The following is a 27,259-nucleotide window of genomic DNA, read 5'->3' as shown; positions in this document are numbered from 1 at the left end:
ATCTTCTTGTCACTCGTTTCCCTTTAACATCAGCCCAGTACCTATACACTTGCACATGCCTCTGAAGTCTCCCTTGGATTAGTAAACTTGCCGTGAAATGGAAACTTTGAGGGCTGTGGGTGATAGCACATAAAAGTATCTGGAGAGTTGATTCTTGGACGGTTTCTTCTCACTACCTAAACCAACCTTCATCTGAGAGCAGCAGCAAATCCACCCTGAGGACTCTCACCCTGCAGCGACATGCTTGCACGCATCTGAGATGCACTTCTGTGGGAGTGCAGGCATTACTCTCTCTTCCATTACTTGCAAAACACTTTTCTTTTCCATCAGTAACCATAGAAATTGTGCATATTATTATTTTCCATAATCAATCAAAGTTACACTCCAGTTAGTCCGTGTGCTCTGGCCTTTTAGGGAATGGGGATTTTCCGTTCCTGGCTGGAGTTCAACTAATTAGCTATTTATTTATTCACATCGACCACATGCTTTCTACCACCACCATTATGTTCTTATGAGTTCAACACAAGATAAACCGGAATTTCTGGGAAGGTAGGCAGTGAGTGGCCACATTTAATTTCCTGTCCAACATCTGTGTTTTTAGATTAGACTTGGTGTTTGCTCAGCATTATTCTTCACAAACAATAAGAAACAACAGAGCAACGGGAGCAGTAGCCAAAAAGACACAATAATCCAAAAAAGACAACATTTATGAAACTTCCTAGTGCTTATCAAGTGGTGGTAAGCATCTATTTTCTCACTCCTGCTCTCTTTCTCTCCTTTCCTCTTCAAAAGTTGCAGTAGGATTGTGTGTTGGATTTGTTTTGGATGTTACGCCGCCCTTGCTGTGTTTTGATATACCGGATCTCACTGTGAGCTGCCCTCATGTTTCTTGAACTTCACTCAGTTGCCTTTCCCAGGTTTTATAAGTTGAAGCATTGTGGGAAAACCTACTGACCGTCCTTTCATCTTTTCTCTCTTCTACTTTTATTATTACACCTTCTAGAAACATTTTCCACCCTTCCTTCCCGTAACCACCTCATCCTTATCGACCTTATCTTTATTGTTGTTTCCCGCTCCATCTTTTGTGCCTTTTTTTCTGAGTCATTTTCTGCTTTATCTCCATTACTTGCATGTCTCCATCACACACTGCTTGGAATAAGTAGAAAAATGCACATGTTATGCCATACCGCTACGGGGGAAGGGGCATGGTATGAGCCTGTGAGTCATTCTTTTCACTAAGGCATGATGTCATCCCCAAATGCTGTTGAAAAGTTAGCTGATTCGAGGCATTCACCCATGGCAGACTCCATGGTAAAAAGACTTAGCAGTGTTAGGACTGTCTTTAAAATTGCATATCCCCCCCATTCCCATCTTTTCTGCTCTTCTCTCCTACAGTAATGGCCTTGCTTCGTTCACTCGGCAGCATGCTACATGCTCCAAGGCCAGATGGTCTAATTTAGGTGGCATGCTGAGGGGACTGAAATAATATGAATATTTCACTCCATGGCGAGAGAGGAAGAGACGGAGCATATACAGGCATGTTTGTGGACCAGAATGCATGTGGGTCTATGTGTGGGTTGAGAAAGAGCCACAGCAGACTTAAGTGATTGCCTCATAGACAAAGCCCGTCCCCTTGGAATGACACGTTATACCCAACTATAGCAATTCATTCTCTCAGGCTAGCAGTATATTTTTCACCAGAAGCAGACTCATTGCTGGGTCAAAGTTCACTTCACAAAGCCAGCTGGTATATGGGCCATGCATGAGTTCCTTAACAGCAGCTGTGTTTACATCCAGATTATATAGATACACGAAAACAGGCTGCAGTGCTCTTCTTCCCCTCTCTGGCTTTCATCTCACCCCTATGCTGTATGTTCCAGAGCAACACCTTGTCTTGAAAGGTTTATCCCCTTCAAGCAGCTTTACTTTACTGAAATGATGACAGGAAGCCTCACTGTTTTATTGTCTGTGTTCTGTGGCTCCGATCATTGTTTGAAACACCTGCAGTATGCATGCGCATAACTCAGAGATGCTACAGTTTATTTGATTGTGCAGATGTTTAGATAGATCACTGGTTCTCAGAGTCATATTGAAACACACTAGAACCCACTCTCAGTGTCTAGTGTCTAATAATTTCTGATAATAACCATCAGATTCACACGTTTTCTTCAGTGACAAAGTAATGCCAAAATGTAAACAAAAAGTTTCAGACATTTAACAGAGTTTATCAAAAGCAAAGATTTATTTGTCAAGATAAAAGATTACTGATTGTTTCTATATTGAATCCTAGTGGCACCTTCTGCGACTTGACAGTAGATGGGCAAATGGCGATCTCAAGTTAGGGACCATCTTAAAAAATGCATGTAAATGGGCAAGAGAGATTTTCAGATTTTTTTTCCACAGCTTTTTCATTATGGTGTCCTTGTTACCTGGAAACTTTATTTTCATCTGGACGTCCTCTCATTGCATGCACACACTAAATGCAATATGGACTAATTGTCACGATCCTGTCCTGGGTGCTGTGTTTTTGGGTTTTGATTCTGAGGGTTTGGTTTTGTATCTGAATGTTTGTGCTGTCTTCTGTTCCATTTAGTTCTGAGCTTATTCATTTATCAGTTTGTTATCAGTTGTTTAGTCTGTGTTTTGGTTCCATGTCTTAGTTCCCAGTCCGGTGTTAATGTCTTAGTATTTACTCCTGGTCCGTGTGCTTCAGTGTTTGTTATTTTGATCTGTTCGGTATCTGTCTTAGAGTTGTTGAGTTTTTGGTTCGGTTCTCGTTAGTCTCATGTCTGTCACCTGTGTTGCTCCCGCCCTGCTCGTTAGTACCTGTGTGTATATATACCTGGTGTTTCTGTTTAGTGTTTGTGAAGTGTGTTGTCCTGTTTTGCCTGCCTTGCTCGTCTTGTCACCCTGTTTCTTTGGATTTCTGTTGGGACTACCTTGTTTTTTTTGGACTCTGTTTACCAGCCACTCTGCCAGTAAGTGTGCTCGCCTTTTGTTTGTTTTGCCACAATAAACCCCCCCTTGAACTGTACCTCCTCTGCCTTGCGTCCTGCGTTTGGGTCCAACCTGCCTCACCACCACTAACCGTGACACTAATGAGCTGCTATGGCCAGTTTTAAGGACCCTTCACATTTTATCAACTGCTTTCTCATTTTTATTACTTCAGACAAACTTTACTTATATACACAACCTCCAGCTCTTTTTCATGAAAATAAGCACTTTGCCTCTATGCAATTTAGAGTTTTCCCACTGTTAAAACTTCCAGTTCTATTTCTTATTCATTTTTGGACAACTCATAGTGAGTTCTTTACTGAAAGATAGAGGTGGGAATTCTCAAAATGATGTTTACAAATCGCTTTAATGTTCTTTGACTTCACTATAGATGTTTCTTTCCCCTTGGAAAATGTTAAAGCCATTGAGGCAAGAGTGATGAATGCCCTCATAACCGCAGTAGGTTTCAGAGCTTAGCAGAGGAAGCGCAATCATACCAAGGCGGCTCAGAAAGCCACCGAGAGGTGAGAGTGCTGCCCTTGGTCTGACAATCGAAAGAAGTGTCATTAAAAACACTCACTATGTCATGGTTAAGAACTTGAAAGCATAGCAAGCAAGTTATGTTTATTATGCACTGCAAGGAAACGCAGTTAGCGAAGGGGTCAGGGGGAAAACACTGAGCCTCAGATCAGTCTCAAACAAGAGAGAGCTGGGGAGGAGAAAAGTTTGAGGATGGCAGAAGTAATTAGCTTCCTCAGGCTACTCGAAGTTCAGGCGTTTTATATTTCCCGTTCAGCCAGGCAGTGAATGAGAAACACCATCACTCCCTTTCAAATAAAGTTCACCCCTTGTGCCATTGACTCTCATAAAAGCCGTGCATGACTCATACAATTAGAAAAAAATCAGATGGTTTCAAAGTGGGACAGAATGTCTGAATGTCCATGAACACATCCAAAGTCGTTGTCACCAATTTATTAACTCCAGCAAATACTTATTACACCCAAAAGGGAGATGCATGTGTTTCATATTGAGGGGTCCTCACCCTTCAAATGTGTGACCTCACATAATCATCCCATAACAAGGCAATAAAGGACATCTGCAAAGATACAATATGATTTCTGTAATGCGCAATGTAAAGGGACACTGTGTTCACTTAGGGGCCTATCAGAAGTCAAAAAGAGAACTTAAAAAAACAAAACACTAATTCCCTGCTTTGTCTTGTTGTCACTGTTTTCCTCATCTGTCTTCTTTCTCTGTAAACCTTGGGTCCATGCTACATCCCTGCTCCTCTCCTTTCCTTCAACTGCCTTCAGACCCGTTCCCGTCACCAGCCTCCCCCAACCCCCTCCGCCCAGTGCATTTTACTTTTCCAGCTGTCGGTAATCATGCAGGTGCCTGATTGGCTGACGAGGCCAGCTGCTGGCTGATGGGAAGGCCTATGTAAGTCCAGCTGTGGGAAGGAAGATGGACTCTAGTCAAAAAGGAAAAGGTGACCATCGCACACCCTTAAAACACACACACAACCAAGATTCCAGCTGAAAGAAATGGATTAAAATGACCAACTTCCCCCCCCCCCTACCTCCCGTTAATCATCCTCATTAATATTATTTTGCTAAAATTCTTGGGGGACAGAGCAGGCTTGTCAAAGACTGGGGTAGGGAGGGGATGGGGCTTAGCTCAGCGACCATTAAACTCGTGACCTCACGTTGTAGGCACAGCATCTCTTTGGTGACGTGCAGTGTGTGCGTGTGGAGTGTCCGCGTCTTTGTCTGCATCCACTGGGCATGTGTGCGAGATCTGAACAGAGCCAAAGGAACTCGGGCAGACCTTAAAAGGCTCGGCTGGTCTCCCACTGTCAGCCCATAGGTGGGCTCTGCATTTCTTCCAACATCGCTGCTTCATATCTTTCTGCAGCCCCAGAACAAATAGTGAAGCTTGTAGGAGGGCCCCCTGTGGCTTTCTTACCCAGTAAATTCCATTACAGGGAACACACATTGTTCCTTAATATGGCTTTAACACAGTCTCATAAAAATTGCACATTGCATAAGGTGGACAAGAGTAATTTGACTTGTTCGCCCTGCATGATGAACTATGAGATAATAAAAATAATTGGCAACTATAAATTAAAATAAAACAAATATTGAATATTGCCTGTTAATTCTAAAGTTAAATAACATTCACATTTAAACTCCATCAATCAATATTTTCTGTTTGAACAAGGATCAAATGTAATGTGAAAGGGGTCATTGTGATATGAACCCACAGAGCATTGAAACCCATCCAGAAACCCTGCTCAACTTTTTAGCATTTGTCAGCAGAATGTTTTGGAAAGTCCATTTTCAGCAGCAGCATGTAGGTATTTTAAGCAAATGAGCTGCAATGAATCCGCTGTAGCTAGCGGCTAGTTGGTCAAACAAATAGCAGCTACACGCACAGACATTTTTCTTTGCAGCTGGAGGAGATCAAAACAGAGATAAATGGAAAGTGAATAGGGCATTCATAGCTCAGGTGATCACAACTCCAAATTAATGCTGTGGTTGCTCCGTGTCGGTTATGTGTAATTAGGCAATTGTTAGCTAATAAGTGTTGGAGCAGTAATGTTACAAGGTGACAGTATGGTAAAAATCAAATTAAAACATCAATAAGCACTCTTTTTACTTATTTTTCACCATGACATTTCAGTGCCAAACTGCTGGCAACAATACAAAGGTAATGGTCCTGTCTCTGCCAGTAAGTCACAGTGCAGACTTGAAATGAGGAAATTGGATTTGGAAATAGTTACAAATATGTGGAAAGTACAGAAAGAAGTACTTCAAAATCCCTCTATACCTTGTTCTTGTCACAATAACTCGATCATGCTCACTTGCCTTATTGTCCTGAGGCTGCTGTCACTCTGCCCCTGCATTATAAAGTCCTGGATATACTTCCTTTTTTAACAATGTGCAGGTCTAGACGGGCAACTAACCGGCTTTTTTCAAATACTTGCCTGCGTACTTTGCGTGTACCTGAAGGATTAAACCTGAATCCACAAGGGGGCAGACCGGGACCGGATCATCCCTTGCCAACACCGGATTATCGTCCTTGACAACCTCCGAATTTGCACATCGTAAACAAAGCAAACATAGCGACACTCGAGCAGGTTGTGATTTTAATGAGACATCATAACTATCTTGGTAATTGCTGACAAGCTCCAGGAGTTTTAGTGTAAACATCCCGCCATAAATCTATTTTTGTAAGTCTGCTGCTGACCTTCTTTTTCTTTTGCATTTAATGGCCGTTCCCAAACCAACTGCATACCGGGCTGCTCAGGTCAACATACTGGGCCCACCACGCTCCAAAGATACGCAGGATACGCGTAGCAGCCATCTTGCGTACACGTAGTTAAAAGCAAGTATATCCAGGGCTTCAGGCAAAATGCAGTGTACTGAAAAAACACCTAAATGTATAAACCTAAATAGTCTCTGTCATTCCTGGTCTAATGTTCTTGCTCCTCCTCGTGTTCAATTAATATTTTCCGTGCCTAATGCTCCCTTCAGTCTCTAAATACAGCTGTCAGCTTTAGACAGAACAGAACACACCCCAATCCCATCTCCGTGGAAAAGCTGTGTTAATGTGTAAAGTTTTAAACGACTTTGTCAGTTTTGTTTTTTTGTAGATGGAATGTTAAACGAGATGAATGAGTTGCAGTTTGGATGACATGCTGGACAAATGGCATCAAGTATTAAACTTGTAATGCCGCTTTTGTTCTGTCCCAATTCTTAAAACTGCATTTAATGAAACTGCATTTTGACCTGTGGAGGTCCAAAAGTGTCACAGATTTTCACACATTGAGCAGAAGCAGAGAAACACGGGCACCCTCTTGCTTGCGATCATTCAACAGTAAGCAGTAAAATACATCCGCAGACACCCAAGAAAAACATCTGGATCTCTAGTCCTGTGCAATGTCCCTCTTAGCTAGTAGCAGCTAGTCTGTATGTCAGTATGAGCTATGTTATCTAACAGACCACACTGAGTTTCTATTGGAAAAACAAAATGGTGAAATGGTCAGATTTAACTGGGAACTGATGATGTTTGTAGTCTTATAATTGGCATTCAGGTGTCCTTATCTCGTATTTCGCCAGACCCAAGAATTTGAGGGAAATTCTGTGATAGAATTATAAGAAAATGAATTTTTTAAGGGATCCTTAAATGTAGTTTTCTGATAAACGCAAAGTGTTTGCATGCATATTTATAATGGATTTAGTTTAGAGTGAGGTTAGCATGCTACATATCCGTTTCTCTCATGATCATATAGCTTTTATATTAAATTTTTGTATTGTTCAAATAACAATTTGTCAAAACTTAACCTCTTAACAATCAAAATTGATGCGACTCACCTATGAAGCCTCATAGTAATCTACCGATCAATTACATTCTGACAACAACACTCTTGTTCCAGGAATATTTCATTGTAAGTGTAATAACTCTTACAATGAAAATGTGAAATGGGATTTCCTGATTTCAGAATGGCTGCTGAACTATGAACTTGCAGATGTTCCAGCCCCTATTATTTCATGGTTAGAGCGAGCAAATTGTGCTGATGACTGGCACTTCATGTAGCCAATAAATTTTTTTTTTAAAATTACAAGCTTCAACTAGGAAGTTCATGATCTACCAGCAAAAAAACATCTGCATAAAGCTGCCAGCTAATATGTGTTTTTGGGGGGAAAATGCCTGGACATACCCTTGTATGTCCAGGCATTGTAAGCTGTGTAAAATATTAATTTTCTGTGGTATTGCAATAAAATTTTAGCTTGGACTAGGTAAGACTTCACGCTGTGGCCCCACAGTGTTTTCCAGCTATTAAGTCGCAACTATAGTTGTCTGCATGCATCTGTTTGCAAACATTTTCAGGCCGAAAAACTTTCAGTGTGTTCAAACTTACATTACTCAATACCAGTAGCACTTACAGTGATTCTGACTGTTCGGTTAGGGGGCTTTCACACCTGAAAGTCCGCACAAAGGTCCGAACCAAAGTTCATGTTTTGATACATTTGGTTTGGTTTCACACTGCAATTCTGCGACCGCACTAAGGGACTTTACATGGCAGACCTGCATCATCTATGTGGGCTGCGTCTCCCTGTACTTGACATTGATTGGTTTATTAAACAGTTCAGCGGGGAGCTTTGACAATAATGAATGAATAAAAAATGAACATATAGGAGTGAAAGCCCCCTTAGAAACCTTAGTGTTTTCTTTCAAAAACACTATGCATTTACTCCAAATGGTTCAAAAACGGCATAAACTTTACTTTGCGTATGCCTTGGTTGGGCGTTTTAGATGGATTTTACAGGAATGGTAAGATGTTAATAATAAAGATTAGAATAGAAGAATTGCGGCATGTTGAACAGCTTTGTGTTTCTCTCTTTGTTGTAGAACGATGTACAAATTTTCCATTACATTAACTCATTTAGCTGATGCTTTTATCCAAAGCGACTTACATGTCAGAGGTCACATGCCTCTGGAGCAACTAGGGGTTAAGTGTCTTGCTCAGGGACACATTGGTGTCTCTCAGTGGCTTTGAACCCGGGTTTCTCACACCAAAAGCATGTGTCTTATCCACTGGCTCATCACCTCCCTTTTCCAAGACCAGTTGTGTCATGATCCTCTTCACTGTTCTCCCTTCTTCTTCACCGGCTGACAAGCTGGTAAGAACAGGAAGTAGCCTACTGACACTGCGCATTCACGTGACCCTTGCCTTGCAGGTCGTAGTTCTGTAGGGAGGCTACCTTAAAATCTAGAGTATTGCTTCTATAAATCTGCTTTAAACCTGTACCAAGCAAGTGATTATGCCATAATCCATCATTCGTTACCAAACACCATAACAGCATTGCTCAAACACCCAGTGTACTGAAAGCACATTACAAAAACTCAAGTGTCATTATGCTATTCTGGATTCACACTCTCAATGAAGTATAACCATGAGCATCACTACAAGCCAAAATCTGATTGCAAATTGTTCAAAACTATTTCCTCCAGTCATAAATCCAGTCTGTTTGCAGATGTTAACTTTCCAAAACATAAGTCATGTACCAACAGGGAATTAGATAAGTCTTGTAGGGAGATTTTGTGTTTTGGCTATGAAGCACTTAACAAATGTGTTTTTACCAACCTTCTAATAGCTTCTTAGCTGCAGGACCTTTCTTTGGCTTTACTGTAGCTGCCCCATGACCTGAGTGATGTACAGTAGTTAAGTCTCTTTGGGCTGCAGCAGTGTGAGAAGAGAGAGTAAGCAGACACAATTTTGATTTGAATTTTCGACCCTTTCCTTATGAGTTGCAGCTGTCATTAAACTCAGTTTACTTTGTAAGCCAATTTAGCTCTTGAAATATTTAAGTCAAAAAGGATTCTTGTAGTGTGGGTGGATCTGGACTGTCTTGGGCACCCATAAGGTACAGAATGAACTTCAAGCAAAGAGGCAATGATTACCGTGGACTTGTGTAATGCCATTAGACATATTTAATGTCTTTAATAAAATATCATTAAACATCTTATGAATGCGACTGACAGAGAGCAAGTGAGTAGAAGGAGAAGGGGATGTAAAGGCTGGCCACCACACCCTTGGCAGATGTTGACAGAGTATATGAACTGTCTACAGTATGGGTGTGTCTTTCCTATTACACTCTATTGATCAGTTGTGTTTTCCCAGACTTCATTCATAGAAAAATTAGAAGCAGCTGCACCATCTGCCTCCTCTGTTCGCAAACCTTTGCTAAAATGTGTATGCAGGACATATTTTGGAGTTTGCACAAAAGTCTTATTACCTATCAAACTTAGGACAGAGATCAGCAGTCATGTTCCCCAATTGTAACCTAGTGAAGATCACAGTTAAAATTAAAGAAAAAATAAAGATTAATATATAAATGAATAATTGTCACCTAATTAATCACGTGAGTAAGAGTAATGCCTTTGAACGCTGTGTAACGTTGCGTGCAAAAAGTGGTAGTCTAATTATCACATGCTCATATTGACAAACCAGATCTAGAGATCAAGAACCAGTACTCTACCACACAACCTCGCTTGGTCTTTTCTCCTCTGAAGCCTGGAAGCTTCTGCTGGCAGTCTGCGGCCTTCTGCGCAGAAGTAGGGGGTGTTTCCATGATGTGACAAACAGTGAGACAGTGCCATTGTCTGAGCCGAGCAGGCTTGAGAAAACAGACATCTAGCTCCTGCTGTGGCCCACTGTTTGGGTGCCACAGCACTGGTTACCAACTGTGAGTTCAAACCCATCCTGTGCGTCATTCTACTCAGTCGCTTACCCTCTTTCGTATGTAGAAGCTGGCCTTTCCTGGTCTCTCCTCACAAAGCCCATCAGCGATAACTCTGTACTTTGTTATGATTGCTTTACGGCCTTGGCACTCTTCAATCGGCCACATATGGATTATTCATACGGGGCTATAGCACTAAGAGTTAAAAGCTGCAGGCAAATTAAATATCAGGAAATTTCTCTTTTTGATCTTCAGATTTTTGTCAAGGCTTAGAGGGAGAATTGGAATATCCCACGACTGGCAGTCAGACTGGTAAAGCGAGGCCTCTAACTATCATGTAATTGATTAATATAAATATTTTAAGTGCATTAGGTACAATTTTAGGACAAAGAGCTGTAGCATGATAATACAAATACATCAAACTCTCAACAAAACCTCACCAATCATGAACACACAACTCTCTTTTTGTGTCTGTTTCTTGGCATATATTCTAGTTTTATTGTATGTTATCATCTGTCACTGGCAAAACGATCAAAGCAGATAAAGTATGGATGATCAAAGGCACAGAAGAGAATACTTAACTGGCCAAATATAATGATGTGCTTTTGATACAAGACACACGCAGTGAGACACTGATATTCTGCAGACTTTGATGGTTCAGTGCTACTATGACATGTAAACCTTTTAGATGCAGTCCGGTTGCATTTGATGTGTGCTTGCATTACTTTGCTTCGAGTCCTTTTCTCATTCTGTCTATGACTCACCGGACTAAGCTCAGGACAAAAATTGTTTTCTCCTTTTTTTTCCTTGTTTGGTTTCTAACACTCCATAATTTGAAAGACTGAGGTTCATCGGTTGCTCTGGGACATTCTAGAGTTAACACGTCTCGTAATGAGAGAGGACAGGCTGTCTTCGTAACTACAGGAAGGAAAACTGGCACAACCAGCGACTTCAACCAGCTGCGAAGTGATTAAACTGAAGGGGACTTTTAAAAGAAGTGATTCAAGTGAAAATGGCGTTTTTTCCACGGTCAGCACAGTAAGAGGCTAAAGTTTTTCTGTCTGGATAATAAAGTGACATTTTGCTCAGTGAGGTGGCATTTAGAAAAACACACAAACCACACATTTGGGGCTACTGACAAAGCTGCACAATTGGAAGGATCACAGACATCAAATAACAGGGGTCACATAGAAGATTATCTGGAAATTTAAGAGACAGCATTTTTGGAGTGAAGGGTTTAGCTTAATGAACGCACATTGGCACCCTGCGCCTCCCAGTCAAGAATGATTTCCTCGTTTTTAAGCTACAACCTGCTCCATTTATCTGTGTGAGATTTTAGATTAGGTGGAAAGTAGATAGCAGTGGCCTGTGGAGTACAGGCTGGCAGGATTGGAAGTAGCTGGGAGCTGCTGTGACAGCAGGGTGCACTACTGGCAGTCCACGGTCATGCTAGTGCTCTGTGAGGCTGTAATGCTCACTGTAAAGAAAAAAATAACAGATACTGTAGATAAACCCGTATTGCTCACATTTAAGATTTTGAAGTGATGATGGCGCTGCAGGAAAAGTCATGGGATCACCAAAGTTCACAAAGAGCATGAATGTCTGGATCAAATTGCATGGTAATCCATCAAACTGTTGCTGGCTTTTCACTCCACAAATGTCAACCTCATAGTGGCGTTAAGAGGAAAAGTCTGGATCACCAAGGCCATTAAGAGCCTCTGGGTAAGATGACTGTACCAAGATTTGTGCCAATTCATCATTTAGATGTAATGTTTTTTTCACTGTAAAAGTTGAATATTTAACCTGTTGGTGGCACTCTCTAATGTAGGGCAACACCAAAGTCATTAGGATACATCAGTTGTTGAGATATTTCAGGACCAAAGTGGTGGAAGATTGACGTCCTTTATTAATAAAAATACATGAAACCTACTCTAGCCCCTTTTCAACTACAGCAGGATTGAATTTGTGCCTCTAGTCCAGGGATGGAAATTAACACCCGCCACCCAATTTTCCGTTTGGCGGGCAAATGTTGGAAGGCTATGCGTCAATGTGGCATGTAAATATATTCGGCATATAATTTATTTTTGATGGTAATTAGCAGCCGGCGTTCTTGTTGGTTGTGTGTCTCACTTAAATTGGTCTCTGATATCATAAGGTATCTAAAATTGTGTAACACACAGATTAGAGGCGTTCATTGGTTGTTTATGTTCATTTCACGTTGCTTGTGTTTGATTGGCGTAGATTTGTAAGTTAAGGGACAGGAGTCATGAGGGAAGAGCGAAGCCACTTTCATTCAGAGATCAGCGTGGAAAGAATATCCACATTTATGCTGCATTCGCTTCTTCATACTGAACAAAAGTTTACAGCATTATCCCGCAATCATGTGTGCTTTCACATAGCTATCCGGCTGTACAGGAACCAGCGTCGGCTGTGGCTTTTCAGAAACGGATTGCTCCGTCTTTCTGTCTCGTGTCTGTCACCAACTTTCCCTGCTCAGAAGCGGATAAAATCTGCTCTGTAACTTTCATAAAGTGCAGCAGATGGGTGCAATACCCCGTGAAATAAGGCAGCGTGAAAGCTGCTAGTTGAGTGATTAATAAGCATTTTGTAAGCTTAGAGAAAAAAATTACTGGTATGTTTTAAGTACATTTAATAGCAACAATGTAATTTTGCTTACAATTTCACTCTGGCTTCTTCTTTAAGTTTGTATTTGACATAATACCTTATTATCTCAATTAAAAGGACAGAAACAAATGTATGTGTGACACAAAAGGCAATTTATTATTTTGGCCGGTGGATTTTTTAATCTACCAGCCACCTTGGCAGGAGAGCCAAAAAGTTAATTTCCACCACTGTTCTGGTCAATGAAATTGTAAAGATAACCTATCTGTATGCAGGCTGCAAGTTACATTTGAAGACACCCAGATTCACAAAAGTGGAGCCTGAGGTTTGTTGTTTTTTCATTAAAGAAACATTGGTATCTGTAATATGCAGCAGTGTGGAACCTGAAAAGATAAAATAGAGCAGATTTTTTCTAATATCACAAACCGTAGTCTTTCCAATCATGTTAAAATAACTTCCCTCATTAACCGAAGTTGATTTTTAGGGTTTTACTAATAATAGAGGAAGTAACTGTTATAACAGACATGATACATGCTGAAGAAGTTGTTTGTTGATGGCAGCGTGCCTGTAGGATCTTCAGAAGTTAATTTTAGATGGAGATGAAGCCTTCTATAAGACAAATATTCAGAAGAAACATAGTCTTCATGAATATTTTGTTCAGTCTCTTTTTTGACAGCTTCTTGCTCGCTTATCTCCAAGAATCCCCTGGCTCAGTAGAAACCCAATCCATGTTTAATTTACCCCAGATATTAGGGAATGATTGTTTGTGCCCTTGCGTGCTGGATGCTCTCTGGGTTTCTTAGAGGCAGACTCTGAGAGCAGTTACGGACGCCAAGTTCAAATCTCGCCAAGTAGAAAGTCATAAATTACCATCCATGCAATGTTGAAGCGGCTCCATGCCGATTTCCATTCCGATAGATTGTGGTTTTATTGCTTATCTATTCCTTGCCCATGGCAAACTTTTTCCCAATAATATTTACATCAGTCAGGCTCTGGTATGTGGGTCTTTTTCCTTGTAAACACAGTGTTTGGGTTAGGGGGGGGGCACTGGTGAAGAACTGGTCATTTCCCAGGAGTGTAGCTCTCACGCACCTTTTAACAAGGTAGGAAATCTCCAGATCCTATAGACGGATTTCCCCCATGTTGAGACTTTATGGTACCAAGACTAGTGTCTGGAGGACCACATGTGAACGTTGCCTAATATAAGGTCATTATTAGTTAGCTTTTCCAGGTTCAACAAAGGGGAAAATCTTTTTTTCATAGCAGATCTGTCTGAAGTTCAGGGGAAATGTCAGCTGAATAGCTAACATATCGGAAATATAGAGTAATGTTGTTCTGTACATCCATGGGTGTTCACCAGCCTGACAGGCAAATACAAAGTGCTAGTTTTGCAGGCATGCAGTCCAAAAGTCAAATACACTGAGGAATTATTTTTACAAGCCATTTTCTTTTCATCTGGGGAAAGTTTGTTTAGGCACCAGTGTCTCAATTAGGTACGATGTTTTGATAAGGTGTGGCTCCAGTAATGTCCTTATTTCAACCTTATCCTCTTTCAAATGATTACATGTTTCCAGCATAGAATAAAGCGCAAGTGCGCCTACCTTCTTTCCTGACTCGACTATCTCGCCTTCAGGAATGAAATACCTTGTTATACCTTGGCTGCCAGGTCCTGCTTTTAAGACACTCTTGCAATAGCGGTTGACTCCTTACCTTTTCACACCCCTGAAAGGCAAAAGTGCTTTGATCTTGGCTTAATTACCAACCTAAACATGTCACTGAAAAGAGAGCATGTCCACAAAGAGCAAGATGGGATCAATGGAGCTGCCTGTTGGGTGGAGGTAACATAATCTGGAGGTTCTTTTAAAAGATTGGCCCAAGCCCTTATGATTGACTGTGCACTAACCTCGGGAGAAATTTTAGGGATTTGGCCAGTGAAAACATCACTATAATTATAGAGAGACGAGACAGATGGGGGTGAAGATGAGGGAGAATATATATTGTGCAGTATAGCATGAGCAATAGGTGACTTACGCGAGACAGAAAGCCCCACTTAAACACAAAAGCGATGTCCTCTGAGAGTTGAAACCCATCCAAAGACTCTGCTTTCTTTTATAGTTAAAGCTTGGTAGCTATTCACGCCACAGGGTACGGCAAAACATGTGTTTATATGCATATTTTCACATGTAAAATGATGTTTCAAAATCAATTCATTCTCAACTTGGTCAGCTGTAGGACAGTACATGATGTCAAAAGCATGCTTTCATGGGGAGTGTTTCTCCCAGGGAACGGTTTCTATTGCTGTCAAACTTGGAAAAGCATGTCCAGTTTGAAGCCAGACTGACAACAAACTTTAAAAAATGAAGGATCCATCACTTTTCTTCACAAGTGTCCAAGTAGCTGTGAGACAATGCTTCAAATGAGACTACAGGTGTAAGAAAAAATAGTAATGTTGGGATTTATATAGGACTGCCAAGTCTTACATCAAACTGTAACATGTTTTTAGCCATAACATATTGGCCATTACACCAATTAGCTCAGCCAGCGGCAAAACGTGTCCCATCAATGGAAAAAGACATTTTTCTAAACATAGTCTGTAATTCAGCTTGTGATAGGGAAGCCCTTCCAAAAACTGACCCAAAACATTGGGAAGCCAAAATGCTGAGGCCAAAATGGTGTTTTATTTGTTTCAACAACTAAATTATCAGGTCTATAATAATTTTTCATGCAGCTTGATTCAAATCCCAAACTGGACAACAATGAGCAGGTCAGCATAGAGGACATCAGGAGTTGGCTCTTTCCACATCTAAACGGGAAGAGTTTCAATGTTTATGTAACACCTCTGTCAAACCCAAGCTTGATATCCAGTATAATTCTATTAAGACATTTTTTTCACCTAAAATAACATGCCCAAAATAAGTAATAAGTAATCAGTAATAACTCCTCAACCATAAGGCCCAGATGCATAATAGGTCAGAAGCTAAGGAATATGAATCAACTGTAAATTAACCTATTTTATTATTTTTTCTATTAAAGAGTAAATGGAGATGCAATAAAAGAAAATATATTTTCATCCTCACCTGGTATATAATCTACATTTTAATAGCAATATCACCATCAAAACCATCATCCAACTCATTATAATGCAACTGAATATCCTCAACGTGAGAACAGAAGGGCTGTAAGTGAGCTCTTTCTCTTTGCATTGAGCAGACGAGTTGTTTAATATATTGGATGTCTGTGGAGCTGTACAGGTCGGCTTGTAGACGGCGATGAAGCCCGTCTGTTCCAAAGCAACACTTCTTCTCTCCTTCATTTTGATGAGAAAAGAAACCTAACAGTTCAGCTATTGTGCAATACCAAGATGGCAGCCCGGGCCGATATTTTCACACACAGAAAACGGCTGTTTTTGGACTGAAAACAGCGAAAACGGCAAAAGTAAGTCAGCGATTGTTAAATGTGTATTTGTGCGTTTTGTTGTTATTATTATGCGGCTAATAGGTCTGTGAGTTATGTGATTTGTGTGATTTGAGTTACACAGCTGATCTGAGCTGGAGCTGAGCTTTCTTTAGAGAGGTCGGACGGCGGTGTGGGATGATAGACGGGTTCCTTGTATACAAATAGGGCTTAACTTGCTAATTAGTCAGCTCGGGATGTTGGCGCTATGACCTAGCTGTTGCCCCTTGCTTCCAGGCTTTATGCTAAGTGAGTCAGCTACCACACAGACAGGTGAGTGGTATCATCAATCTTCACGTCACTCTCAGAAAAACAGCAAATAATTCCCAAAATGTTAAACCACTAAAAACTTGTGGCTAAGTGGGGGAAAAAATGAGCTGCATTTGTTGTCCAACTTGACATTAGAGTCCTCTAAATTGATGGCATTTCAAAATAAGATGAATAACAGAATAACATGAACACAATTACTTAATGTTCTCTAACCGGCTTGATATTTTATTTTACTTTGTATGATGGATGACAATTCAGCTAATGTTTGCTCCTCCAATGGCTATCCTCCTCTGACAGAATGATCTGGAGTCCAACCATACAGCTTTATATTCAGCTGTCTCTGGGTCAAATCCTTGTCTAGGTGCTCTCTCTTAAAAGCCTTTTCCAGACACTTTATTAATGATACTATAAAAATAATAGATGTTCTACGTATAAAAATGTCACATTCCAACTCAGTCAACCCCCCAGTCCTGTTAAGGCTGGATTTTTAGCCTCTTATTCCCTCTGTATTTCGTGTAATATCTGTATCATCAATTAGCTTTAAAAAATGGGTGCTGTAAGGGATGGATATACAGTACAGCTGGCTTTGGATCAACGCCTTGTCAAAGGTTTATCTCTTTTTTTTTTTTATTGCTTGACATATAGCCGCTGTCATGTTCCGCTATCTCTAGCAGTAAATAACCGGGTGAAGTGAGCAGAGTATTGAGAGGGAGTGTATTGTGTGTATAAATCAATGTCATTATCACACTTTTTAGAGCCTTTAAGCCAAATATGTAGATGTATTTACTGTTAAGGGAAAGTTAGTAATTTACCATACCTACAGGTGGCATTAACATGTGATCTGTTTCTGAATAACGACATGTGATCTTTGAGCCTTTGTAATTACACCTGGAATATATGTGTGTAGCATGAAATGACTGCAATCTTTCATTTCGTTATACAACCTTGTTTTTGTATAATTATAAATAAACAACCTTGTAACCTGGAATGTAACCACCTCATGTTGATTCTACCTTCATTGTGATCGGATCTCAATATGCAAGGCAAAACTTGGTCCAACTCGGGTCAAGGTTAGGGGGCCATTAAAACATTCAAGGCAGGGTTCACAAAACAAGACAGCTGACGGCATGCACATGCTTTTGTTTGGCATCCTTGCTAACCAGGCTAACAGTACAATACTGCTCAGATAATCAATGCCAGTGGAAAAGCTTCCTAGCACTAGTAATAGTTTTTCAAAAACTTCAGCACATAGTAGCCCAAAATATATTGTTAAGCTCTGAATATTATAGCACCGTTAACTGTGGCCCCCGTGTGTTAACGGCCACTGAAGAGGACTAAATCTCATTCATGCATGACGTCACTTTTCCATGTCGTTTATTAGGTTTATCAGCAGAATGTGGGAGGGGCACAAATTGGGCTACAGTTAGCCAGTCTTCAGCAATTAGACCTCAGACCCGTGCCTGTTTCTTCACGGTTAGGGATGGGACTACACCCAAGCGGGAAGCTTCCGGCCAGCAGGGGGCGACTCCTCTGGTTGCAAAAAGAAGTCTGGCTCCATTAGAAATAATGGTAAAATGTTTCTACTTGTCAGCTGATTTATTCCCTCAGTAAACACTTTCCTGATGAGTTTATGGTCTCAGTCGATAGTTTCAAGTCTTCTTCAACACAGCGTGATGTTCATTCAGTAAATTATGGTCGTATTTAGAGGAAAATAAAGTAAAAAGCAGAGTATGCCTCAGGGCGGGACTATCTATGATTGACAAATTGTTACCATGGCGATGTCAATCAGGCTAGAGTAGGGATGAGGATCGTTATTGATATTAATACCCTTATTGAGACTGCTTAACGATCTGATTCTTTATCGATAACACTATCAGTACTTTACTACTATTTAGTGATGGTTATTTGACATGACATATCACTTGCGATAAATAAAGTGACGTTCAGAAAGAATAACATCAGTCTGTATCAGTCCCTCGTCCTCTCTCGCTGGCTGCAGGTAACCAAGTAGGAGGAGCGTCTGAGTTTTTAAGACTACAGACCAGTCTGTGCTCCAGACAGACAGCTTTCTATTTAGCTTGTTTTTAACATTTGGCTAATGCCAAGCTAGCGTTTAGCTGGGCTTGTATAAAATATACAGGATGAGATACTGAGGACGGAGATGATTAAATTTACCATTTCTACATGTTTACCTTACAGACAGGTGTATTGATAAAGTATTGTCTTTTTACTTGCAAAGGTTTTATTGCACGTACTTACAGTAAAGAGCGTAGCTGTCATCAACTAACGTTACAGTAGTTTGGAGCTAACTTAACCCTCATCGTATTCCACCGTGACGGCGTAGCCTCTCGCTCTGCTGTTGGGGTGTGTGTGTGTAGGAGCCGACAGAGAGCAGGCAGAGACTGCAGCCTGATGATTTTCTTATCCATTGCGTTGCAAAATAAAACCGAATTGATGCTCGAGACATAACGTTACATCATAGGACCCGCAAGTCTCGGTAACAGTATCGATAAGCTCCAACCTTATTGATTTTCGGGTTTTGAGAAATTTTGGAACCGGGTCTCGATACCCATCCCTAGGCTAGAGTGACTCGTACCTACAGTACTGTGTAATTAGGAGTTGGCTGTTCACTTTCTCTGGTGAGTACATTTAGTTTTAAGCCTGTTGTTCGCTAGACAAAATTGTCACCCCGTTAAAATGACAGTTAACATGAATTATAGATGCACCTAGCTAAGCAAGCTAGGTGGAGCTAACGGCCGTGTGTGGACCTAGCTCCACACACGGCCGTTAGCTCCACCGTCTTGTCAAAATATGGTCTTGTCAAAATATCGGCCAAACTCGAGGCTTCCAAATGGCAGTCCACAAACCAACATCCACTTCTTATGTAGTCTATGGCTACACCAAAATTTTAACTCCAAGCAGACAAGCTCATTTTCAGCAGAAAAAGCAGTTTTTACACACGTGTATTGTTGGAAAAATTACTGAATTAACATCGTCACATTGTGCCTGTTTGTTCCTCTCTCCTTTTCCCACATACTGAGACCCCTTGGTTGCCATTCTTTACATGGGCACCAAATGTCCTCTGACTTTCCCCCCTTTCCTAGTCATTTCACTCACTGACTCCAGCCACTTCCTTTTGCCATGCATTAACACCTCTTCTCTTGTGCTCAGTTGTCATGGAGATCATAGTGGCTTTAAGCATGAGAAGTCCTAAAAGTGCAATGGATTAAATCATAACAGCGACGGAGCGCTCATGTCAACAGATCCAAGACAGCTGGGAAAACTCCTTTAGATGAGGACTGTGACGATTTTTGGAAGCGGAGTCCTTGACTCAGGATTTCTGTCACCTTCTGTTTAATGGCTTTCTCTCCGTCTCTGAAGAACAGGGCTTATTTTAAGATGTGGAATCCTTTTCTTGGACTGCATAGGCCCTAACAAGGCACAAGGATCTAGCCTGAAAAGGGAATCAGTAGGAACCCCTGCAGCTGGTGTATTTTATTGACAAAACTGTGAAATTTATATTTTGTATGTGTGCTTAGAGATAAGCTTTTTCCTTTTGGCGTTCTTTCTTTATTTTATTCTTGAATTAATTCATAAACGTCTGCCAAATATCAGTTTTTACAGTTATCCATCTGAGAAAAAAATGCATTTTTGTAACTCTGGCACTTGTGTTAACATCATGAGTGGTATTAATGTCAATAATATCGCCACACTCTGGAGTTCATTATCATTACTGTCACGCTCATCTTTGTTGCCTTGTCATACTCAGCAGATTGAATCCAACTGAATGACATTTTCCCCCACTGCATACTTCATGTAATGAGAAGGAGAGACTCTGATCTGGGTGTCGTCTGTGTAAACAAACTGTGCATGGGAGTAGCTTTTTAGCCAACATCACTCCCCAGTGCTGCTGATGTAAGCAGGGATATTTTCCACGCTCCCTGCTCGCATCTGTTTAGCTTTCAATGTGACCACATGACAGAGAGCCAATATTATTCACAATTCTTTATAATGACTGTGATTTCAGCATAATGCAATATGCAACAGTCTTAAGTCTTGCTTGGGATATTTCCTTGTCCTTGGAAGCTTTAGGGTGCTTTCAAACCTAAGCTGTTTGGTTTAGTTAAAACAAATCCTGGTGCGTTTGTCCTAGTATTGTTCGTTTGGGCTGATGTGAAAGCTGTCAATCAAACATTCAGGTCGGCCACCCCACTTGGCACCCTACACAGCACCATAGTTGCTTTTGCTTATTTTTTATTTGGAGCTAATGTCAGTGAAAAGTGGAATGCATTTCCCACGGCTGCGACACAATAAAAGCCAACCAGAGTTTTGTCAATGAAATGCTTGTAATGTCAAGGAGCAGCAGCAGTAAATCTTCGGTTTTCATCAGCAGTTAGTGCTCCAGCATTGACGGCTCCAATATGTTTGTAAAACAGTGACGACCGTAAACAGTCAGAGGCATCCTTAAACAAAAGTGACAGGACTGTTTTTTACCGCGATCTATGAGCTTTTCAGTGCACCTATATTGATAAGTCTCAGAAACCTCCTGTAACTGGGAGAGCAGTGTGTTTGTGCCCTCTAGTGAGTCGCCATTGTCGCAGCTGAATTGGGTCTTTGTTTCTCTGTGACCAGCAGGATGTTAAGCTGGACTGTAGCTCAGTGCACACAAATTTACAGTATTTTTCTAATCCGGTGAGTTTTAAAATATTGGACACTCAAACACAGTGCTAGTTTTCAGGTTTGGAACATTTTAAAGAGTCTGAGGGCCATGAAAGAAACATCCAGACCTGTCTACCTAGAGGATTAGCCTTAGATTTTAAAAGTGTGGATGGTTTTGCAGAGGAAGGGGAGTAAAAGTCACCTGGTTTTTGGCAAGACAGCTCAGTGTGACTGTGTTCATGTTTATGGCTGCAGGTGTGGTGTTGTGTGAAGTTTGGGAGGCTGTATGATCAATGCATGATAAATAGCAGGTACTGTTTAACAATATGATGATCTCAGTGGGTGGGTCCAATTTGTTTCCTCTGGATGGGTCTGTAAACAGTGATGCTAAATGAAAGTAAGACATTCAGGTGCAAGCTACAACAGTACTGAAAGCTGCTAAGAATATAATTAATTAAAATAGTAAATACATTTAATTCTCTCTTATTTTAGATACACATTTTGTCCATCAGCAAACATAATGTGACCTCTGCATAGCGCCATACCACGCAGAAAGACTATGACAAGAATACTAATTGAGCCCAAATTGAATGCTGATCTCATCCTGGCCACCCCTACGAAAAAACTGCCCGGCCCCACCACTGCCTGAGAGGAGGTGGTCTTAGTACAGTCCCATGAACTCTGGGTTAGGGTTACCATAAATTACTATTAACATATCATGGAACACTTCTTCGGTTTAACATGCTTGTGACGTTTAGCATGTCATTGCACATGCTCAGCATTAGCTCCCCTGTTCTGCTCGCTGTCTGAAGGCAGCACGTCTTCTTTGCAAAGCAGTTCTTCAAGATGTTTCCTCAAAGTGCATTTGGCATTCTGCCTGTATAGTTGTGCCTGGTCTTGCCCAGATATGGACCTTTTTACTGTAATTAATTTCTTGCTCCCGTCACACATCTGACCAATGAGTGGCTTGAACGGTCTCACGTGTTTTGTAGTGATGCGTTTTGGTTCGCCCTCTTCGAGTTTACAAACACATTTAGAGCCTTCAGGTCAAAAACCCTGCGTCATATTCACAAATGAGCTACAATAATCTGACCTGTTATAATGTCTTTTCAAATTGTAAAAGCGTCTTTTCCAAGAGAGTTTAGCCATTTAACATTAATTCTCTTCGCTCAATCTAAATGTTTGTATGGGTGGACCCCCATGGATGGATAGATGGAGAGGCAAAGCATGGACACAGATTTGAACAGACAACACATTAAATGAGAAGGTAGCAAGCAACCCATCACTGAGGGGTATATGGGTGTGCAAAGCATTTGAGTGATTTGTCTTCTGCTACAAATATGAAACATTTATGGAATGTGGAAAAGTCCTTGTTCAAAGCTTTATAATATGTCACCATTAATTTTATGTAGAATGTGGGTAATCACAGAGTGAATGGACGGAGAATTTAGGGAGTTCGGGGGGGGCGGCTTTCTCATCTAGTTTTACTGCCTAATTTCACTACTATTCTCCTTTCTCTTTGTTCTGTCTTCTGAAAACCCATCTTTCATCCTCCCATTTGTTTTCCCAGTTTCTCTCTCAGTGTGCCCACCTCACTTTCCCTTTCTTGTTCAGTTCCAATTCATTAAACATTTTTGGCGCTGTAGGAACTCACTTTTCCATTACTGTACCATTAATCACATCAGTCGTTCTTTCTCCCCACCGGCATGTGGAGGCCTCCGCCCCCCCTCCCCTCCCAATATAATTAGTCTTGTTTGACAGTTGTTATCTTGGAAAACGGCAGTAATAGCAAGTGCCACACAGAAAAGTACATGAAAGGGAGAGGAAAATTGAACAACTACCATCTGAAGGCACATGCTGAATTACACCGACCCGTGACCCATCACAGGATGGGTGCAAAGTTTTGAGTCCTTGTAAAAACAGGGCAGAGCGGATGAGGGAGCAGCTCGGCATTTGGTCTGATTTCGCAACACTTTGGATCAGCTGCTGTAGTGGACACTTAAAACAAATGAAAAGCCTGTGAGTCATACTGGCCCGTGGATATTTAATGGTGCAAGAACACTGGCCGTCCAAGGGCCAAGGTATAAAACTCTTCTTGTGAGTTTGTGTGTATGCATGTCTATATTTGAGTCTGTTTGTGTTTGTCTGGGATTTTAAGCCAAGTGTTGTAACTCTGAAATTAAATACCAGTGAAATAAAATGATTCATTTTGCCTTAGACCCTGCTGAGGCATCCAACTTGGGCTCTGGAAACTATGTGGAGCTCTAACTAAACTAGAGTTATAATATGCAAGAAAGCTTTTCAATGGCATCAGGTCATCTACGTAAATTGACGTGATGTAAAAATAAAAAAAAGTCCAATGTGTGGTGCACTGGGTTCAACAAGGATTACCAATTGTTTGCAGAAATGCTTTGACTCAGGTCTAGGTTTCATGTGGAATGCGGCAGCACTATTCAGACTTGAGGTGGACCATATGCTGTGATGTGCGTCATTGTAGGCTAGCATGTCACATTTATAATGCAAACACTTCCTTGGGCACACATGCAAAATGCATGGTCATAGGAACACTGAGAAAAGACTATAGGACCCATTGTTTTGTTGAGGTGCTGTTAAGGCCACTAAAGGGCAAGCATCTTTAATTGAGGAACAGTTACACAATAATTGGCACTTCTTGGGTGTCTGACCTTTGCGTAAGCAGTTGATGAGTTGCATTCTCAAATAACAGTACTCCATTCTGATGTTACCAACAGACAATTGCTTTCATGATGTCATCCTTTCTAATAAAGGTCTTGAACTGATTCTACAGTTTTTATCCATTCATTTGAATTACATTGCATGTGCGGGCACCATACTTGGAAACCAAACCATGCGACACATTTTTTACTTATTTTTCAGAAATGCTTGTCTTTTTCCCCATTGTGCTTGGCTTTGACATCAACAGTCATGTATAGGAACATGATCAAACCTCCACTGAAGGGCAGCCATATAGTTAATGTGCAGGATAGGAGGACTGACTTGTGTATGTGCTGGGTAAAACCTGAGCCAGACGGGTGCGGTGTTTCCATAATACTGCCGCAATTTCACTGAGACAGAAGGCGACTGAGTAGCGGGGCCACCCATGTTGTGCCGTGCCGAGGCTTGTGCAGTACAGTAAACATGTCAGGGGCCCTTTGGACCGGCTTCTCAAGCCCCTGGCCAAGCTGTCTGTAGTGGATGCCAACCAGAACTGACTGAAAAATAGGCAGATAAGTTAGCCTTGCCAGTGTATTCCAAGGGCTTGCCCAAGTGGATGAAATATTCACAGCACTGCCAATGGAGATGAAAGTAACTGCAGACACGTCATTAATTTGTCAAGTTGTCCAGAGGAAACCTTCTCTTTATTCTAAATCATGGGTTCCTCTTAAGAGATCCCAAAATGAGACTGTGATGTATTTTCCCAATAAAGAATTACTAAGAGCAGTGGAGCTCCAATTCTCTTCAGAATAATAATAATGATGAAATACACTGGCGATTCTCAGTTAATACAGAACTAAGTGGATCATATAAGTCTGACAAAACCTGTTTAGCCCAATCGTAACCAGACCTTGTATTTTACAATAGCTGAACACAGAGCCAGTAATTTTCACTTGAACATAAGACTAAAGTTTAGCAAGTGTAGTCAAAGTAGGAATTTACCTGCAGTAACTTTGGATAAGAAGGACACATTAATTATAATGAACCTGCGAGTTCCAGGATTCCCATTGGCCATCTTTCCTGTTGTCACTGCCACCCAGTCAGCGTGGGAACCCACATAAGCTCCAAACTCATGTAATTTCCTTCCTTTTGTAAACACTCCACTGGGAGCTACATATTAAACTGTACAATCGTAAGTACATTGGTCACTGCTCTCGTCAGAATCTGTGTGTGGGTGGAGGAAGTGGTGCAAACATCAAAATTGAGCTTTATCTTTTCCTATTTCCCAGTAATACTGGTATGGAGTGTGAATTTTCTCACTGTCTGCTTGTAGGTTTGTGCCAGGAGCTCCTAATTCCTCTTAAAGTCCAAACACACATTAAAATTTTATATTGGCGTGTGTGTGTGTGCGCTGAACGTGATACGTGGATTGCATGATAAAGTGTGTAAAGCCGTTGTAGACATACATGCATAGTATATGATAAGTGGCTAATAAACTCAACCTCGACCAAGTAATATTTGTATGTATCAAAATAATTTATTTCATATTGTTTCAGTCACAATATGTTTTAGTAAGGGTAAATGCTCGTATTTATTTATGCTTTATGTAATATCTACAGTATGTTTCTTGAAACTGGCCACCATACTAGAAAATACAATACTATCAACAGCCAAAAGCTTTACATAATTTAACCTTTTTTGCATGTTAACAATAATAACATGAATGATTGATTAACATTAATAAACCTTTTTCCCTAAATATCAAATCCTTCCTTCCCAAGCATATTTTTTGAATCACAACACTTTATGGAGCAGCTTTGGCCTTGTAATTGAAATATTTCCATAAACTCTTTTTGCCTTTGCTCCTGTGAATGCTTTCTTTTCCACTCTTGTCTTGCCCTTAAAACTGAGCCTGCACACCCTCTGGAAAGTGCCGGTTCTGGGGTGGGTCCAAAGACCCCAGGGCCCACAAGCTTTAACCCCTTTGTGCACACATCAAGCCAACCAAGGGAAGCCATACCTGCCTTATTTTTCTAAACGGCTATCCTTGTCACTACTGTAAAAGTTGCGTGTTTGTATGAGGAATGAGAAGTTAAAATCATATTAGGAACTTGCTTTTTGTCCATTGTGATTTCTGCTTCATATTCTTCTAGAACAGTTTCACGCGTGCGCCGTTGTCTGATTCTCGGAGTCGATTACTAAAAGTTTGGCGATATTAATGTCTATTTTGAATCCAGCTGTGTACAAATTTTGCACACTAAATCATGAGATTTCCAAAGAAAGGAAAAGCACTTTCCATTTCAACCAAATGGAGTGCTTACTGTGGTTGACGTCTAAAGTGCATTCCATAAACTCAATAAGCACAATTCTGTGACAGCCAGTGGTGATATGGTTTCTTCTACAGTCTGAAAGGTTGTCATGCAGGTCTTGAGCAGCTTTTGCGTTACGCTTGCATGTCAAAAACCTATTACAGCTCCCTACAGTTTTATATTGCTTTTGACACTATTCTTTTACTGCCTGTTTTAATTATAAATCCAAATCATGCATGACATACACCAAGGTCCAGAAACAAGAGTAGACTTCTCATCTGTTTTGTTTTCACAGCCATCAGTTTTTCTCCAACTCATTTCCCAACTAGCTTTTTTGTGGGCTAATTTATTGGACTGGAATTCTCAACTAGAAATACCATGAGGGCACCGTATATTCATCGGGATTAAGTTTCCCAAAATTGTGGCCTTTTAACACAGGGTCATGACGCGACAATGGAAATTTAGTGTCTTAGAAGAGGAGACATAATACGTGGCTTTTTTTCAAATGCACAGCATGTGGACATTTTTCTTAATACGTCTGCGTGCAGAACATTGCCGACACAGAAATAGCCAAATGAAAAACAAAAACAGTTCATCACACAAGAGATGCTACTGCAACACCTTCAGTCATGTTGCAGATTCATTCAGGCTTGAAATGCATTTAGATTTTTCCATCAGATAACATGACACATCATGATGTATGTCTGTTGCTCTTGTCAACCGTATACATAGCTTGGCTTGAAAACTTGTGTACGTGGCACCCCTGCAGTAGCAGTTGCATGGTTGACTTCTCTGAAAAAAGGTGCACATAATTTACAGATATGCTTCAAAGTCAGTATAGTTAGTATTTTAGTGGTGGAATTGCAAAATAAAATGTATAACACGTCTGAAACGGCACTTTGCATTCTGTTCCACTACTGTTAGGGTTGGCTGACAGACATCACAACGTCGAGCAGGCAACGTGTTTACAGTATGTTTTATAAAGTATAAACTGTATTTTTCCACACACGACCCGTTATCACGACAGCAAGC

This window comes from Micropterus salmoides, unplaced genomic scaffold (genome assembly GCF_014851395.1).
Source record: "Micropterus salmoides isolate LMB-PRFRI ecotype aquatic unplaced genomic scaffold, ASM1485139v1 Ms_hic_scaffold_15, whole genome shotgun sequence".
NCBI classification, from domain to species: Eukaryota; Metazoa; Chordata; class Actinopteri; order Centrarchiformes; family Centrarchidae; genus Micropterus; species Micropterus salmoides.
Note: the sequence above shows the minus strand (reverse complement) of the source record.